This window comes from Gopherus evgoodei, unplaced genomic scaffold (assembly GCF_007399415.2).
Source record: "Gopherus evgoodei ecotype Sinaloan lineage unplaced genomic scaffold, rGopEvg1_v1.p scaffold_46_arrow_ctg1, whole genome shotgun sequence".
Lineage (NCBI taxonomy): Eukaryota > Metazoa > Chordata > Testudines > Testudinidae > Gopherus > Gopherus evgoodei.
In genome coordinates this window covers 468,839-487,264 of record NW_022060067.1, presented here as the reverse complement: position 1 = coordinate 487,264, position 18,426 = coordinate 468,839, and the positions used below count along the sequence as shown (strand labels likewise).

The following is an 18,426-nucleotide window of genomic DNA, read 5'->3' as shown; positions in this document are numbered from 1 at the left end:
TGGTGGCAGCACTACAGGTTCTAAGCTGGTAATTGAGCTTAGAGGAATTCATGCTGGTACCCCATCTTTTGGACGCTAAGGTTCAGAGTGGGGATTTATACCATGACAGCCTACAGTTTAAGAACTTACGTGTATTTTTATCACTTAGCTACTAACAGGAGTATGAAAACAAAGAATCAAAATCACTGTTTGTATTTGTAATGGCCTTCTCTTACTGTGACAGTCTGAGCCCTTGTTCTTACGCTAAGGTCTTTGGTTAAGCAGCAGGGGCAGCCATAAGCTGAGAAGCGAAGGATCACATCCTCACATCCCAAACAAGTCACACTGAAATAAGGTGCTATTGGGCTGTCAGGAAGATGATCCTGTCCTGATAGTGCTCATCACCACCAGATAAAGAAACAAATCTTAAGATGGTTAAAGAAAACGTAGTTTGAAAGCAGTCTGTTTGGCAAGAAATCACTTCTCAATGCTTGTGGTTGTGAAACTCTCATTTTTGTATTTTTTTATCTTTATGGCCACCACTTCTACGTTAATCAGTCTGGTTCTCTAATTGTTTTTGTCTGCTGTATAATTAATTTTGCTAGGTTTAAGTTAATTAGGGTAGTGGGATACAATTGGTTAGAGAATTATGTTTCAATGTGTTAGGATTGGTTAATTAAATTTCAGTACAATGATTGGTTAAGCAAAGGTACAGCTGAGAATATCACTATATAAACTGAGTCAAACAGGAGGGGGAACAGGAACAGGGAACGAGGACACAGGGTAAATGCTCTGCGGTGTCAGAGCGGGTAAGGGGGACACGCTGCCGAAGACCCCAGGCCCCCTGAATCCTCTGGGCAGCCCTGGGTGACAGTCATTCTCCTGTCTCTGTCGGGTATTCCATTGATGTAGGTTACTCCCAGCCAGTCCTTAATGACCCATTCATATCACCCCATGACAGCTACGTGACAAAACACCTCACGTCTCCTGCTCTTTACAATCATAGCAATACCAATCACAGCAGGAAGCTGAGGTGTGTATTGGCATCATACAAGTATCACCCAAAGTCCCACCTCTGTCACATACACACTGCTCACAGCCCCTGGAGAGAAAGCAAAGCACAGGAACTGGACGTTAGTCCAGCAAACACAGTGGAGGACAAGCTGCAATCCTCACACACTGGTCAAAAAAGAGACATGTGGGTCCCTATCCATAGAGAGGGGCTGGCTAGAGGCCTGATACCTGAGAGGCCACTCCTTGAGCAGACCATGGAGGCAGGTCAAAGACTTAGCTACCCCTGAACTGTGACATCGCAAAAGCACATTTTGGGGCATGAGGAAATCTAGTGACTCAGGTGTAATGGGAGGGAGAATTAAACTCTCCCAGTGTGAGGAGAAGGCTGGGGAATTAAACGCTAAAATTCAGGAGCAACAGCCTCTAGTTCTTCCGGAAAAGGAGAATGTAAGACACAAGAACTGGGCTATGCAACCTCAGGAGGGACAGGCTCAAAGATCCAAGGAGCCTGGAGGGAAGACAGCTTGTGGCTGCTTCAGATGGGGAGAGAGGGGACAAGACTCTCTCCAAACTCTCACTCTTCTTGACTCCACCCTGATTTTATGATCTATGACCTAGTCTCACGTCTTGTGGGCAATTTTATACTTGCTAGAGGTAAGATGTCATGATCAGAGTATTGCTTATTAGCTTGAAACATGCATGGAGGGGCAAGGTGAACATAAAGAAATGGGTTCTTAAGGGCAGGTCGACACAACAGCCGGGATTGACGCTCTGAGATCGATCTAGCCGTGGTCGATTTAGTGATACGATTTAGTAAACGTAGCCTAAGCTTGCTACAGTTCAGGGCCTTATATTAAGTTGAGGCTTTGTGAGAGTGGTTATGCTGAAGTCAGGGATTTACCTGAGGTTTGGGTAGGGATCCAGGGTTAAAGGTCTGGGATCCCCCACTGCTCAAGATCCCCAAACCGCTCCTCCCTCCCACTGACCACCCAGCCCACTTCCTGGGTGCCCTTCCTCCACACTCCCCTCTGCTTCTTCCCATTACTCGCAGCCGGCACCACCTCCCGGCGCCTTGGGAGCTTCTTGTGTTCCCTCCTCGTCTCTCATTACCTCCTCCCTCCCTGCTGCCTGCTAGTGTATGGGAGATAAGGAAAAGAAGGGGGACAAAGAAACTTGTCAAAACTTGGGTGATGAATAAAGGTATAAAGTTATTACTGCTCAGGTTGTTTAGAGACTCCACAGCTTCTAATAACCCAGGGGACAGGACTCCTTACCCAGCAAGGTCACCGTCTCATAGTTCTCCTGCATCATATCCCTGTACAGAGCTCTCTGAACAGGGTCCAGCAGAGCCCATTCCTCCCTAGTGAAATACACAGCCACCTCCTCGAAAGTCACCGGCCCCTGAAGGAGCAAGAGTCCAACACTCAGTACCTGCTCCCCACTCACAACCCCACGAATCACAGAACAGCAGCACCAGGTAAATGGAAGCTCCGGGAGGCACATGTTAACAGAGTCCCACCCCACCTTGCCTAGAGCAGCCAGGAGGAAGAGAGAACCTTTGTGTCTCCCAGCTGACAGACGGAAGCAGGGTCATCACATTTATCACATAGCTACTAGCCAGAGGTTAATATAGGAGATGGGGCTGTCTCTAGACCCTGCTGGTGGCTCCCTGGTAGGAATTCCAACACTTTCCAAATAAAATATATGGAAGAAAGGGGAACTCAATAGTAAAGAATCTAAGTTAGAAGGTCATAATTGTAGAAAGTTGGCAAGGGAAGCCATCAGAAATCAATGATCAACCAATGAAAATAAGAAGGAAGTTTTTAAAAGGACAAAATTAATCCTAACAATGGTAGTGGTAAATTACTAGATGGAAAGGGCAGAATTATCAACAATCATGCAGAAGAGGTGAAAGTGTTCAATAAATATTTCTCTCCTGGATCTGGAGACAAACAGATGATGTCACGCATATCATAAGATGTTGACGCTGACAGTCTTTCCATTCCAAAAGTAACTCATGAGAACGTTAAACAGCAGCTATTAAAGTTAGATATGTTTAAATCAGTGGGTCCAGATAATTAGAGTTTTGAAAGACCTCCTCCAGCAGTTATCTGGTGGACTGTTAATGTTGATTTTAATTAGGACTTGGAACACTTGGGAAATTCCAGAAGACTGGAATAAAGCTAATGCTGTGCCAATATTTAAAAAGTATAAAAGAGATGATGCAGCTAATTACAAGCATGTCAGTCTGAAATCGATACTGGGCAAGAGAATGGAGCAGCCAATACTGGATTTCATTAATAAAGAAAGGAGGGTAATATAATTAGTACCCATTAAAAAGGTTTAGACACAATAGAGCCTATCAAACTAACTGGATATGCTTATTGAATGAGATCAAAAGTTTGGTTGCAGCAAATAATACTGGTGTAATATACGTAGGCATGAGAGTTGGTTCAGCACAATATTTTGACTAGAAATATACAAAATACACATGGCATACATTAAATAGATTAAAAACTGGGATTTTAAATAGGGAACCATGGTCAAGTGGATTTCTTTCTAGCGGGTTCCCACAAGGATTGGATCTTGGCCCTGTGCTATTTAACATTCATATCAATGATCTGGAAGAGTATATAAAATCATCACTGATAACGTTTGCAGTTGCCACCAAGACTGGGGGTAGGGGTAACTAACGAAGTGTCAGTAGGTTCAGGTTTCAGCACTAGGAGTCTGGGAAGTTGTCCCAGCCCTGGCTGGAGGGTTATTTCCTGTTCCACAAAGAGCGGAAGTTCCATTCCCAACACCTGTGCCTTGAAATTAGGACCTATTTGACACTATAGCCCATATTCAGCATAGTGGCAGGATTATAATATGATTAGGACATGAGGCATTTTGTACAAGATGAGTCATGTGCGATGTCACTGGAAAAGTTATGATTTGCTGAATATGATTATCCTACCTGTGTGGATGGATCATGTTTGTATCTGAAGTTATGGATATTGACTCTGTATCTGTCTTTCAAATGTGCTTACTCTGGGTAACAGCCACAACGAGCCTTTCAGGTACAACAACAAAGAAGCCAGACAGTGCTGATGGCTCATCAACAAATACATGTGACCAGACCACATGACAAAGAACTTCATTTTGGTACCTGCATTCTTCCACAAACTGGACTGGGAATTGAGTTTTGAACAAAGGGTTCCTGCCATATGGAAAAGTTACATAAGGTGGGGTGTGACATCATCTCTTGCCTCATTCCCCACACAAGAGAACTCCTGGAAGCAGCTGAGGAACAAAAACTGAACTGGGGAAGTGCTGGTCCCAGGGTAAAGGGATTTCTAGCTTGTGTATGAAACTTGGTGGACTGCTTGTATCATCAGTCAGGGTGAGAAATTGCTAATTCAAATACTATCCAGATAGTATGTTAGGCTTGGTTTGAGTTTTTCGTTATTTGCTTAGTAATCTGCTTTGATATGTTTGCTAACACTTATCGCTGGGGAAGACAATAAGAACATAAGACAGGCCGTACCGAGTAAGACCAAAGGTCCATCTAGCCCAGTATCTGTCTACCGACAGTGGCCACTGCCAGGTGCCCCAGAGGGAGTGAAGCTAACAGGCAATGATCAAGTGATCTCTCTCCTGCCATCCATCTCCATCCTCTGACAAACAGAGGCTAGGGACACCATTCTTTACCCTTCCAGGCTAATAGCCATTTATGGACTTAGCCGCCATGAATTTATCCAGTTCCCTTTTACACATTGTTATAGTCCCAGCCTTCACAACCTCCTCAGGCAAGGAGTTCCACAAGTTGACTGTGCGCTGTGTGAAGAACTTCCTTTTATTTGTTTTAAACCTGCTACCTATTAATTTCATTTGGTGACCCCTAGTTCTTCTATTATGGGAATAAATAAATAACTTTTCCTTATCCACTTTCTCCACATCACTCATGATTTTATATACCTCTATCATATCCCCACTTAGTCTCCTCTTTTCCAAGCTGAAGAGGCCTAGCCTCTTTAATCTTTCCTCGTATGGGACCCTCTCCAAACCCCTAATCATTTTAGTTGCCCTTTTCTGAACCTTTTCTAGTGCTAGAATATCTTTTTTGAGGTGAGGAGACCACATCTGTACACAGTATTCGAGATGAGGGCGTACCATGGATTTATATAAGGGCAATAATATATTCTCAGTCTTATTCTCTATCCCCTTTTTAATGATTCCTAACATCCTGTTTGCTTTTTTGACCGCTTCTGCGCACTGCGTGGACATCTTCAGAGAACTATCCACGATGACGCCAAGATCTTTTTCCTGACTCGTTGTAGCTAAATTAGCCCCCATCATATTGTATGTATAGCTGGGGTTATTTTTTTCCAATGTGCATTATTTTACGTTTATCCACAGTACATTTCATTTGCCATTTTGTTGCCTAATCACTTAGTTTTATGAGATCTTTTTGAAGTTCTTCACAATCTGCTTTGGTCTTAACTATCTTGAGTAGTTTAGTATCATCTGCAAACTTGGCCACTTTACTGTTTACCCCTTTCTCCAGATCATTTATGAATAAATTGAATAGGATTGATCCTAGGACTGACCCTTGGGGAACACCACTAGTTACCCCTCTCTATTCTGATAATTTACCATTAATTCCTACCCTGTCTTTGTTCCCTGTCTTTTAACCAGTTCTCATTCCATGAAAGGACCTTCCCTTTTATCCCATGACAGCTTAATTTACATAAGAGCCTTTGGTGAGGGACCTTATCAAAGGCTTTCTGGAAATCTAAGTACACTATGTCCACTGGATTCCTCTTGTCCACATGTTTGTTGACCCCTTCAAAGAACTCTAATAAATTAGTAAGACACGATTTCCCTTTACAGAAATCATGCTGACTATTGCGCAACAGTTTATGTTTTTCTAAGTGTCTGACAATTTTATTCTTAACTATCGTTTCGACTAATTTGCCCGGTACCGACGTTAGACTTACTGGTCTGTAATTGCCGGGATCACCTCTAGAGCCCTTTTTAAATATTGGCGTTACATTAGCTAACTTCCAGTCATTGGGTACCGAAACCGATTTAAAGGACAAGTTACAAACCTTAGTTAACAGTTCCGCAACTTCACATTTGAGTTCTTTCAGAACTCTTGGATGAATGCCATCTGGTCCCGGTGACTTGTTAATGTTGAGTTCATCAGTTAATTCCAAAACCTCCTCTAGTGACACTTCAGTCCGTGACAGTTCCTCAGATTTGTCACTTACAAAAGCCGGCTCAGGTTTGGGAATCTCCCTAACATCCTCAGCCGTGAAGACTGAAGCAAAGAATCCATTTAGTTTCTCCGCAATGACTTGATCATCTTTAAGTGCTCCTTTTGTATTATGATCGTCAAGGGGCCACACTGGTTGTTTAGCAGGCTTCCTGCTTCTGATGTACTTAAAAAACATTTTGTTATTACCTTTGGAGTTTTTGGCTAGCTGTTCTTCAAACTCCTCTTTGGCTTTTCTTATTACACTCTTGCACTTAAGCTGGCACTGTTTGTGCTCCTTTCTATTTGCCTCACTAGGATTTGACTTCCACTTTTTAAAGGAAGACTTTTTATCTCTCATTGCTTCTTTTACATGGTTGTTGAGCCACAGTAGCTCTTTTTTAGTTCTTTTACTGTGTTTCTTAATTTGGGGTATACATTGAAGTTGGGCCTCTATTATGGTGTCTTTAAAAAGCACCCATGCAGTTTGCAGAGATTTCACTTTAGTCACTGTACCTTTTAACTTTTGTTTAACTAACCCCCTCATTTTTGTATAGTTCCCTCTTTTGAAATTAAATGCCACAGTGTTGGGCTGTTGAGGTGTTCTTCCCCGCACAGGGATGTTGAATGCTATTGTATTATGGTCACTATTTCCAAGCGGTCCAACTATAGTTAGCTCTTGGACCAGCTCTTGCGCTCCACTCAGGATTAATTCTAGCATTGCCTCTTCCCTTGTGGTTTCCCATACCAGCTGCTCCATGAAGCAGTCATTTAAAGTATCGAGAAATTTTATCTCTGCATTTCGTCCTGAAGTGAAATGTTCCCAGTCAATATGGGGATAATTGAAATCCCCCACTATTGTTGGGTTCTTAATTTTGATAGCCTCTCTAATTTCCCTTAGCATTTCATCTTCACTATTACTGTCCTGGTCAGGCAGTCGATAATAGATCCCTAATGTTAGATTTTTATTAGAGCATGAAATTTCTATCCATAGAGATTCTATGGAACATGTGGATTCGCTCTGTGAACAGGGGCTGCTAACAGGGAGTTTCACAAGGGAGTTCTCCAGGTGAAGGAGGAGCAAATACAGCATCTGTGAAGACCGTGTGCTGTGGCTGGCAGTTGGAGGCTGTGAGCTTCAAACGGAAGTTTGAAAGCTCGAAGCCTCTGGTAATTGGCTGAGCCTAAATCAGTGGGCGGGACATTAACTCAGGCCAGGGCTTTATAAAGCCGCATACAAGCGACCAGGGAGCTTTGCAAACAGGGGCTGCTAACAGGGAGTTTCGCAAGGGAGTTTGGAAAGGGAGTGGGAAGGGGGGGGTCCCTTGTCGGTCCTACCTGTTCGCCTATAATCCCCTTAAAACCTGTACTCCAAACCATATTCCAAAACCCCTTTCTTTAAACCACCCTTTCACTAACTAGGAGACAATGCAGGCAGAAGCCCAGCAGCAGAGTGAGGGTGTGACGAACTGGGAATGTTCTTAATGTTTTCTCTGAATACTGTGTTGGTGCCTCAGTGTCCCCATGGCAGTGCTTAAGTATCTGGCAGAGCAAAGGGCCAGTGCACCTAAATGCCTGGCACTCTGTCTCCTAGCAATGGATGGCCTGGGCCCCTCCTCTGCAAAGGTGCCAGCTGAAGGTGTTGGAGACAAAGGGATAAGGTGACCTCCTGGCCCGGGAAAGGAGCTGAGCAGAGAGGAGGGGCTGGGAGGGGTTGTTAGTCTGGAGCTGGCGGGGGTCGAGGAGTGACGTGCAGACGTGGGGGGTCTGGTTCACTGCCCCCAGAATGGACCCGGCCGAGGGGTCCGGTTCGCTCTATCTACAAGCTCTGTTTTAGACCCTGTTCCTGTCATCGAATAAAACTCTGTTTTACTGGCTGGCTAAGAATCATGTCTGACTGCGAAGTGGGGGTGCAGGACCCTGTGGCTTCCCCAGGACCCCACTGAGGCGGGCTCGCTGGGGGAAGCGCACGGAGGGGCAGAGGACGCTGAATGCTCCAAGGAGAGACCCAGGAGGTGAAGACGTGTGAGCTTCTTGCCCTGAACAAGTCTTCTCCAAGGGAGAGGAGGCTCCCCAAAGTCCTGCCTGGCTTGGTGGGGAGCAGTTCCAGAGCATCGCCCGGTGACTCCATGACAGAGGGCTATCCAGTTTATTGTGTTGAGTGTAGCATGTATGATTTCCTGCCTGGTGGTCGGGTGGCGTATGTGTGCAGTCGGTGCAAGGAGCTCCTGGCCCTCAGAGACCGCGTATGGGGTTTGGAGGCCAGGGTGGCGGAACTGGAGAAGCTAAGAGAGGCAGAGAGGTATATTGATGAGGCTTTCCAGGACACTGTCGAATTGTCCCACCTCCGCTCAGACAGCCTCTGTGCTGTAGAGGAGGAAGAAGTGCCCAGGGAAGCAGAGCAGTCAATGGGAGCAGAGGGAAACCTTCCCAGTGTTGGGACCCTCCTTCCAGATGGTGCTGGGGTTGCCTCTCACACTGAGGTTACCTCTTCTGGGGAGGGAACTCCAGTTGCTAGGAAAAGGCAGGTGTTAATAATGGGAGATTCGATCATTAGAAACATAGATAGCTGGGTTTGTAATGACCGGGAGAACCGTATGGTGACTTGCTTGCCTGGTGCGAAGGTTGCGGATCTCTTGAGGCATCTAGACAGACTTATGTGCAGTGCTGGGGAGGAGCCGGTGGTCGTGGTACATGTAGGTACCAATGACATAGGGAAGGGTAGGAGAGATGTCCTGGAAGCAAAATATAGGCTACTAGGGAAGAGACTGAAATCCAAGACCTCTATGGTGGCATTCTCAGAAATGCTCCCAGTTCCACACGCAGGGCCAGGTAGGCAGCCAGAGCTTCAGAGTCTCAATGCGTGGATGAGACAATGGTATAGAGAGGAGGGGTTTACATTCATTAGGAACTGGGGAAACTTTTGGGATAGGGGGAGCCTATACAGGACAGATGGGCTCCACCTAAACCAAAGTGGAACCAGACTACTGGTGCTAAACATTAAAAAGGTTGTAGAGCAATTTTTAAACTAGGAGATGGGGGAGAGACGACTGCTGCAGAGAAGCATGTGGATCGGACACAGACTTCTCTTAGGGGAGAGTCTGATGATAGGGAATCTCCAGGTTATAGTCCGGAACAGAGGACGGAAGACGATAATGTAAGGGCTGGATCAGATGATAAACAGTCATGTAAAAAAGAATCTGGCACATCCGAAAAGAGCAGACAAATAAACAGGGACAAGTTTTTAAAGTGCTTGTACACAAATGTTAGAAGTCTAAATAATAAGATGGGTGAACTAGAGTGCCTTGTGATAAAGGAGGATATTGATATAATAGGCATTGCAGAAACCTGGTGGACTGACGACAATCAATGGGACACAATCATTCTGGGATACAAAATATATCAGAAGGACAGAACAGGTCGTGCAGGGGGAGGAGTGGCACCATACGTGAAACTGGCTGTTGTCTTCTCTCTCTCCTTGAGTGGCTTAGGTAAAGCACTCAGGTAGCTTAGCTGGATGCATGGCGTCACCTGCTGTAGTGCTGGGTGATAACAAGCCCTGGAGAGGCTGGTTGAATCTCCAGCAAAGTAGCGTGAGAAGGGCCAGCCCAGCTTGAGGGTTAGAGGGCACAGTGGTTCCCAGAAGCCCCCCAGACTGCACCCCAGAGTGACAACCCATCACACTCTACATTACACAAGTCTCAGCAGGTTTGTCACAACCTGTCCCCTCCCTTTCTCCACCCAAGTTATTTCCTGCCTCCCACCACCTCTAGCAGCTCCCACCAGTGGCGAGCTCCAGTCAGTTCCATGAACCGGTTGTTAAATTTAAAAGCTTTTTTAGAACCAGTTGTTCCAGGATAACCAGTTCTAAAAAAGCTTTTAAATTTAACAAAGGCTCGGGGAGCTGTCCACCCGGCCCCCGGCCCCAGCTCACCTCCCCCTCTCCTGTGAACGCTCTGCCCTCCTTCTTCTCCCCCTTCCCTCCCTCCCGCAAATCAAATGTTTGCGGGAAGCCTGAAACAAGCAGCAGGCAGGTAAGCCGGGCCGGGAGGGGGCGGGGGGAATGGTGTGCCTAGCTCAGTCCAGCTCCACCTGAGCGGCTCCCCCTGGCCCCAGCCGAGCGCCCCAGCTGGGTCCCGTCTAAGCACCCCTGGCTCGGGCTGGTCCCGGCCAAGCGGCTCCGACCCGGCCCAGCACGGGCCCCGCAGCAGTGGTCCTGGCTGAGCAGCTCCAGCCTGGCTCGGAAAAGTCGGGTCCTACGGCACCAGTCGCGGTCCCGGCAGAGCTGACCCAGTCCTGGCCCCAGGCAGTGTGGTAAGGGGGCAAGGAGCAGGGAGGGGGTGTTCGGTGGGTTGTGGGGGGGTGGATAGGGGTTAGGGCGGTCAGAGGGCAGGGAACAAGGGGGTTGATTGGGGGCAAGAGTCCCGAGCAGTCAGGAAGGAGAAGGGGTTGGATGAGGTGGTGGAGGCAGTCAGGGACAGAGAGAAGGGGTGGTTGGATGGGGCAGGGGTCCAGGGGGGCATCAAGAATGAGAGGAGGGGTTTGATGGGGCAGCAGGGGGCAGTCAGGGGACAGGGAAGGGGGGGATGGGTCAGGGGTCCCCGGAGGGGGTGTCAAGGAGCATGGGGGGTTGGATAGGGGATGACCCCCAGGGGGGCATAACCCCCTCATGAAGTGAGGAGGAGGGAACCTGTGGTTAATATTCTGGCAGCTCATCACAGGCTCCCACCCTCCTACACATTTACTGCTTCTCTCCCTCCACACAGAACCCACAACCAGCTCCCTGAGAATCCCTTACCTGAGCCAGCTCCACTGCAGCCATTGCCTTCCCCCTGGGAGGATGGGAGGATCTGGAGCAAAACGTGGACGTTATTCTGTAGCCTGCCAGGGGGAGAAGGGCAATGTGAGAGAATTCAGACAGGGTTTCTCTCCTTTCCACATGTTGATTCCCCCCAGGATTTTCTCCTGCTAATGGATATTCGAGGTTCTGCCACACTGGGAAGCACAGAGTGACCTTATCCCAGTACAGATTTAGCCCCCTCCTACCAGGGTGTAACCCTCTGACACATGGTGAATCCCTCCCTTCAGCAGAGTCTCTCTGTTACTTTTATCAAGTTTGCGGGCGATACCAAGCTGGGAGGGGTTGCAAGTACTTTGGAGAATACAACTGAAATTCAAAATCATCTGGACAAACTGGAGAAATGGTCTGAAGTAAATAGGATGAAATTCAATAAGGACAAATGCAAAGTACACCGCTTAGGAAGGATCAATCAGTTGCAAAATGGGAAATAACTGCCTAGGAAGGAGTGCTGTGGACAGGGATCTGGGGGTCATAATGGATCACAAGCTAAACAGGAGTCAACAGTATTGCAAAAAAGCAAGTATCATTTTGGGATGTATTAGCAGGAGTATTGTATGCAAGATACAACAAGAAATTCTTCTGCTCTACTCCATGCTGATTAGGTCTCAACTGGACTAGTGTGTCCAGTTCTGGGGGCCACATTTCAAGAAAGATGTGGACAAATTAGAGAAAGTTCAGAGAAGAACGACAAAAATGATTAAAGGTCTAGAAAACATGACCTATGAGGGAAGATTGAAAAAAACTGGGGAAGACTCAGAGGGGACACAATCACAGTTTTCAAGTACAAAGAAGGTTGTTACAAAGATCCCAGAGAAAAATTCTTCTTCTTAACCTCTGAGGATAGGACAAGAAGCAATGGACTTAAATTACAGCAAGGGCGGTTTAGGATGGAGATTAGGAAAAAAACTTCCTAACTGTCAGGGTGGTTAAGCACTGGAATAAATTCCCTAGGGAGGTTGTGGAATCTCCATCACTGGGGATATTTAAGAGCAGGCTGGACAAACACCTGTCAGGGATTGTCTAGATAATATTGAGTCCTGCCTTGAGTGCAGGGTGTAGTAAGTGAAGGTCCTGATAAAGGCCCGGCCTGAGGCCTGAGCTAAAGTAATGGTCAAGACTTTGCTATCTTAAAGCAAAGTTAGGCGGTGAGCAAGAGGCAGGCCCTGCTCACAGAAGCTGGCAAGAAAAAGGCTGATGTTGCATAAACATATATCCACCTAGTGTATTAAAGTATAAACACGGTACCAGAACACCCTATGCTGGAACGTTTCACAGACAACAAGGAACAGGCTGACCCATCCCAATGACAAGGCCAAAAGGGTAATATGATGGATAGAGTTGTTCTGTTCGAACCAACATGTACAAGGTGAGACGCGGCACCTTACTACGTAGAAGGGTTGTACCTTGCTATGTAGAGGGGTTGCACCTCATACGTCAGGAGTGATGTGTAACTTGTTTATACCTGTGTATAAGAATGTATCCCTGGGGCGATGTCTTGGTCTGGCCGAGGGGGCAGTGGAAAGTCCCACCACTGACTGAGCCAAGTCCATTGACCGGGGGCACATACTCGTAGTATGTCCTGTAGAGTAAAAATCTAGAGGGAACTATTATTGTGTCCAATACGGCAATAAACCTGGCCGAAGTGCCTTTGTACCTTACTAGACTCTGTGGTCATTGGGGGTTCTCTTCGGGTCTGCTGTGTCAACTATCTTCGAAGAGCTGGGACAGCACACAGAGGGAACACACGCACACAGCCGAGAGATATCAACATTGAACAGAGAGGGCACCACACTGGTAGGCATCTGACAACACTTGTGACTCCGACAGCTGATCTGGTGAGTAAGCGAGCTGTCCGCTGTAGGAATCGCAATCTAACATGGCAGAAAACCTCAAACCCCTTGTCCCCTCCTTATGATCTCCATGGAGTTTGAGAACTCTTGGACCCGCTGGATTGCCAGTAAAGGGGGTCCATATGAATTTAAAAAAGAGAGTGGGGAGACTTGCACTGGCATATGTACAGCGATGGTAGAAACCGAGGCTCTGAAAAATAGTAATAAAAGTAAAAAAGAAAGAATTTTGCAACTTATGTCTATGGCACTAAGATGGCTTAGACAGCATGCTAGCCAAACAAGGAACAGAAAAAACAGGGGAAGTAGAAGAGGCAACCCGGGCAGTCGAGCACTAGAAAGCCCAAGCTCATTTAGCAGGGCAACAGGCAGTCCAGACTCATGATATGCTCGAGCAAGTAAAGCAGGAAAATAAAAAATTGGAGACAGCTGTAGAAAACCTGCAGAAGCAAAAAGTGCCACCCCTGGTGCTCAAAGTACCTCAAGTGCTGTTACGGTGCCTGAGGAATGGGGACAGAAATGGAAACAAGTGGCTCTTGCCAAATTAAAAGCTGGAACATGGGACAGTTGGGATGGGCATTGCAATGGGGACATGTGGAATGACCCTGTTGACCCATCCTTTCTTGACCTATGGGCAGGGGCTACCACACCGCAACTGCCACCTTATGATGTGAGCCAGGTTCTGGGCAAGCCCTCCCCAAAACCTAGATCAATTCTAGTAAAAACAGGAGAAACGGGTGAAAATGGGACAGTAAGCCCCACTGAAAATCCTATTCCCCACTTTACCCTTGATGCTACCCCACATACAGATAGTCCCCCTGCCTTAAAGTTATGGAATGAGGTGGGAACTACAACAAAAAAATTAACTGATCATTTAAGGGAGCCATGGCCCTGCTGTAACTATGCAGAAAGGGAAAGGAATCAGGAACATAAAATTACATATACCCCTCATCCACCACGTGTGAGTGGCTTAACAGCCAGGCTCGACGCTTTAAAGATTAATGAACTAACTGCATTAGCCGGAGCTGCTGGACCTCCCTCCTCTAAAAATTTCAATGAGTTTATGGCATGGCTCCATAAAGGCTCACAGTTACTCAAAGCAGTAGGAATTGACATGTTACAGGAACCAATTCTGGTGCAAACCCTTCTGGGACCCCTCAACTGTCGTACCCTCGGTTTTGATGATGATGTTGCGCAGATGCTTAAACACGTGGCTCAGAAGCACTTTAAGTTATCCAGTGAGTTGGCAGCCCTTAAAGGAATCGCAAGATTGCCAGGGGAAGCTCCGGCCAAGCTGGCTGACAGGATTCAAACTTATACTAGATTAACAGCAGGGTTTGCTATCTTGGAAGATTTGAAGCAGCTTGTTCTGGAGGCCCTGCCTCCCGGTGTGTTAGACTGGATGAATGCTTGGTGTGAGAATGGCGGTAAAGAGGTACCTTGGGACGAATGGATTGCAAAGGTAGAGATGGCAGTGAAGCAGCAGGAAGGAATTCTTGTTAATGAGCTGCGTACTCAGTTAGGACAGCGGAAAACAAAGGGTCCTGGATACTCCCCCCGTGGTCGTGGCCGGGGTTGGAGAGGTCGTGGACTAAACAGAGGTGGAGGTAATAGAGACAGTGTGTGGGTACCTTCTGGAGTTCTAAAACAGGAAAATTTGAACCTGAAAGGGGAGATTGAGAGGCTGCAGGCACAGCTGCAGGCGTGTATGATTGGCAAGGAGTCTCAACAGGAAAAAGATAAGATAGTGACGAAGGTAGCTAGGGCGATGGTCCTGACATCAGTAGCGATTGGGTCGTTTAATCCTGATACAGTGGCATAGGACAGCCCTATCCAAGACTCGGAATGCATTTTTCAGCAACCCATGACAATAGATGTCTGGGGACGCCCCCATTTAAGCATTCGAGTCGGGGAGGGGCTAGTAGATTTTTTATTGGATACGGGGGCTGGAATTCCTATAGTAAAAGATGACTTTAATGCATATCCAGTTGGAGAGTCGGTGCAAATACAGGGAATATCTGGAACTAACCCAACGTATAATGTTAAAACCTTTCCCCTCCAGTTTGGGATGCATACCGTTCACGAGAAGTGCGCTATTGCAAGGAGAGAGAATCTAACTGGGGCAGAAACTATTAAACGACTGGGATTAATCTTGGATTTTCCAAACGTGTATTAGACAAACTCTCACTGTAACGCAAGGCACAAATGATACTAATCTGATCTCTACAGGATTGGCTACACAGACGGTAAAAGCAATAAAGCCTAAACAACCACCTCCTGCACCAAAAGGCTGGGAGAGCTGGTGGACTGAAATTCAAACCGTCGGGGCAGCGGACTCCCTAGACACGGGCAAAATGCAGACCTCTGTTACATTAGAGGGAGACATACCTCCATTCATAAAACAATACCCAATACCCCAGGAAGCAAAAGAATCACTAAGACAAATGATAACAGAATTGGAAAAACGAAACTTAATCAGAAGGAGTTCAGCGCCTAATGTGGCACCAATTTGGCCAGTTAAAAAACCTGATGGAACATGGAGGCTAACTATTGACTATCAGGGGCTAAATAAAACTGCCAAGCAGAGGGCATCGGTAGTGGCAGCTTATCCTGAACTGTTGGAGGTGGTAACCCCTGACATGAAGTGGTTCTCAGTCCTTGATGTGGAAAATGACTTTTGGAGTTTACCCTTAGACCCAGAGTCTCAATATCGAACATCTTTTGTATTCCAAGCTATGCAATATTGCTGGAATGTTTTGCCAATGGGGTACTGTGACGCATCAACAATCTTCCATACTGTAGTGAGAAATATGCTGGAGAAAGAGGGGCTACTACAAACGGGAAGAATTGTTCAGTATGCAGATGACATTTTAATAGTCAGTAAAACAGAGCAGGAACATGAAGAGTTAATGCGGCAGCTGCTAACTAGCTGCCAAGCTTATGGCTTAAAACTTAACCCCTCTAAGTCTCAGATTAAACAGAGAGAAGTGAAGTGCAGTATCTGGGAATTCGGCTCAGTTTGGAGGGAAGGTCTGTGGATAAGGAAAGAGTAAAATGCATTGTTAACCTGCCTATGCCGGTAGACATCAAATCTGTGCCGTCCTTTTTGGGACTCACTAACTTTTGCAGAGAATTTATGGTTGGATACGCAGAAAAGGCAGGTCCCCTGTATGAGGTACTAAAAAGACCACAGCGGACCTGGACAGAGGAGGCAACTAATGCATGGGAAAGTCTAAAACAGGGATTAATGGAGGCACCTACCTTGGCCGCCCCTAACAATGATTTCCCCTTTATACTGTATCCTAGTGTTAAGAATTTCTGTATCGTTAGCATGCTTATCCAGGATACGGGTGCTGGGGAAAGACCCATTGCGTATTATAGCAGGGCTCTAACTAGTCCAGAGAGTAAACTGGGGGTTTGTGAGCAAACTGTCCTTGCTGCTTACTGGACGCTACAAAAATCCCAGGCAATTGTTGGAGCAAGCAAGGTGATTGTAAAAAGTCACCATGCACTGGGGAAGTTACTCAGTCAGGAAAATCTGTCAAAAGGACACGTGAGAGTTGATGGAGCCATTCAATGGGTCTTTGCTCTCATGTCAGAGAACGTTCAGTTAGTTCCACTAAAAGAACCAGAGACATCTGTATGGGGATTGACTGTAAATGGTCAGGAACACGTATGTGAGCCTCAAAGGGAAGCGAAGGCGCATCCTGTGTTTAAGGCAGCCCCAACTGACCAAGTGATTGGGAAAACCATTTGGTTTGTGGACGGTAGCTTGTACTATGAGGAAGGAGAACGAGTCACTGGCTTTGCAGGGATTTGTTTAAATGGGAAGGAACCAAGTGGCGAGTCCTTCCAGTATAAATTGGCTAAAGGAGGAACAAAGGCTGCAGAGGTATCAGCGGTTTTTGACGTTTTGAATAGAATGAAGGGCAAGCAATTTGAGCTCGTAATAGGAACTGACTCTGATTATGTGTATAAGGGCACCACTATTTACCTCCCATGGTGGCAAAGTATAGGGTTTACAGGAACCGATGGTTCGGAAATTAAGCACAAAACCCTATGGCAGCAAATAGAAACATTAATAAGACATTATACAAAAATCCGAATGGTTAAAATAAAAGCCCATAGGAAAAAAGGGCACTTGCAGTGGGGAAATGAACAAGCAGATACACTGGCTAAGGAGGCAGCCCTTACTGTCACACTGTGAGAACCAATGCCTGTGGCGGTAACCACTAGAGCACAGGCAAAATTAAAACAGGAAAATGAAGCAAACCACCAGAAGGAGGTACAGGGTTTACAAGAACTTCAGGCAAAAGATGATTCAATCCAGCAATGGATAATTGAATGCCCCTCACAGTTGCGGGGTGTCCCCTTAAAGAAAGAGGGAGAGCTTATCTTGGCTAAACAGGAGCAGGAGCGAACAGGAGCTGCTAACAGGGAGTTTTGCAAGGGAGTTCTCCAGGTGAAGGAGGAGCACAGACGGCATCTGTGGGGTAAGTGACTGTCTGCAGTGTTTGGGTTTGTGTGTGTGTTTGGGGGTTACTTGCTGTGTGCTGAGCTTGTGTTTGTCAGTCTGTTTGGTTTGTTTGTTTGAAGGACCGTGTGCTGTAGCTGGCAGTTGGAGGTGGAGCTACTAGGAAGGTTTGAAAGCTAGAAGCCTCTGGTAATTGGCTGAACCTTAACCAGTGGGCGGGGCATTCACTCAGGCCAGGGCTTTATAAAGCTGCGCACAAGCGACCAGGGAGCTTAGCGAACAGGAGCTGCTAACAGGGAGTTTTGCAAGGGGAGTAGGAAGGGGGGGGGGTCCCTTGTCGGTCTCATCTGTGACCCATTGGTCCCCTGAACGCATAACCTGAGCCACATCAAAAATCTTTCTGTTTACAGCAGAGAGGAGCAGACAGGGAACTGTAGACGGGAATTTTCGAGAGTTTGACAGAGGGAAGCTTACAATGGTGAGGAGGACCCGCAACACCTGTGCCAGCACTGCTTCTGTCTCCTCCACCTGCGCCTGTAGCCAGACAGAGCACCAAAGCATGGATGCTTTTACCCAGATTCTGGTGTGGGCTTGCAAAGACTGTAATTTGCAATTTCCACTTACTGATATCCAGGCTGGGGGTGGCATCCAATGTGAAAGGTGCCTGCTGGTGGAATCTCACAGGCAGCAGGTGGGAGAGCTACAGGAGGAGGTGGCCAGGCTGAGGAACATCTATGTCCATGAGCAATTCCTGGACAGTATTCATGTGGAGACAGCTGATGGTGCTGTCCCAGTTGACAGGACTACCGACACACCAGTGGAGGAGGAGATGCCTCAGGGTGTATCTGACACACCAGTGGAGGAGGAGGCTCAGGGTGGACACAGCCAGCTGGTTACTTCTAGCAGCAGGCAGTGCTCCACCGCTGCTGCGAACCCTCGTGTTGTGGTAAAAGATAACTGTTGTGCTCTTCTTGATACAGGAGAGAAGAAATCACCCCCAACAGTGAAGGGG

The 18,426-nt window shown here is 46.8% G+C and overlaps 1 long non-coding RNA gene across 4 annotated transcripts in view; it reads right to left on the bottom strand.

Moving 5' to 3' along the window:
* Nucleotides 1–18,426, bottom strand: part of LOC115642840 — a 50,848-nt gene that overhangs the window by 11,898 nt on the left and 20,524 nt on the right. For all 4 annotated transcript variants that reach the window (XR_003998247.1, XR_003998246.1, XR_003998248.1 and 1 more), the window contains exon 3: nt 11,031–11,113. This is a non-coding gene — a long non-coding RNA (uncharacterized LOC115642840). The remainder of the gene's footprint in view (nt 1–11,030; nt 11,114–18,426) is intronic.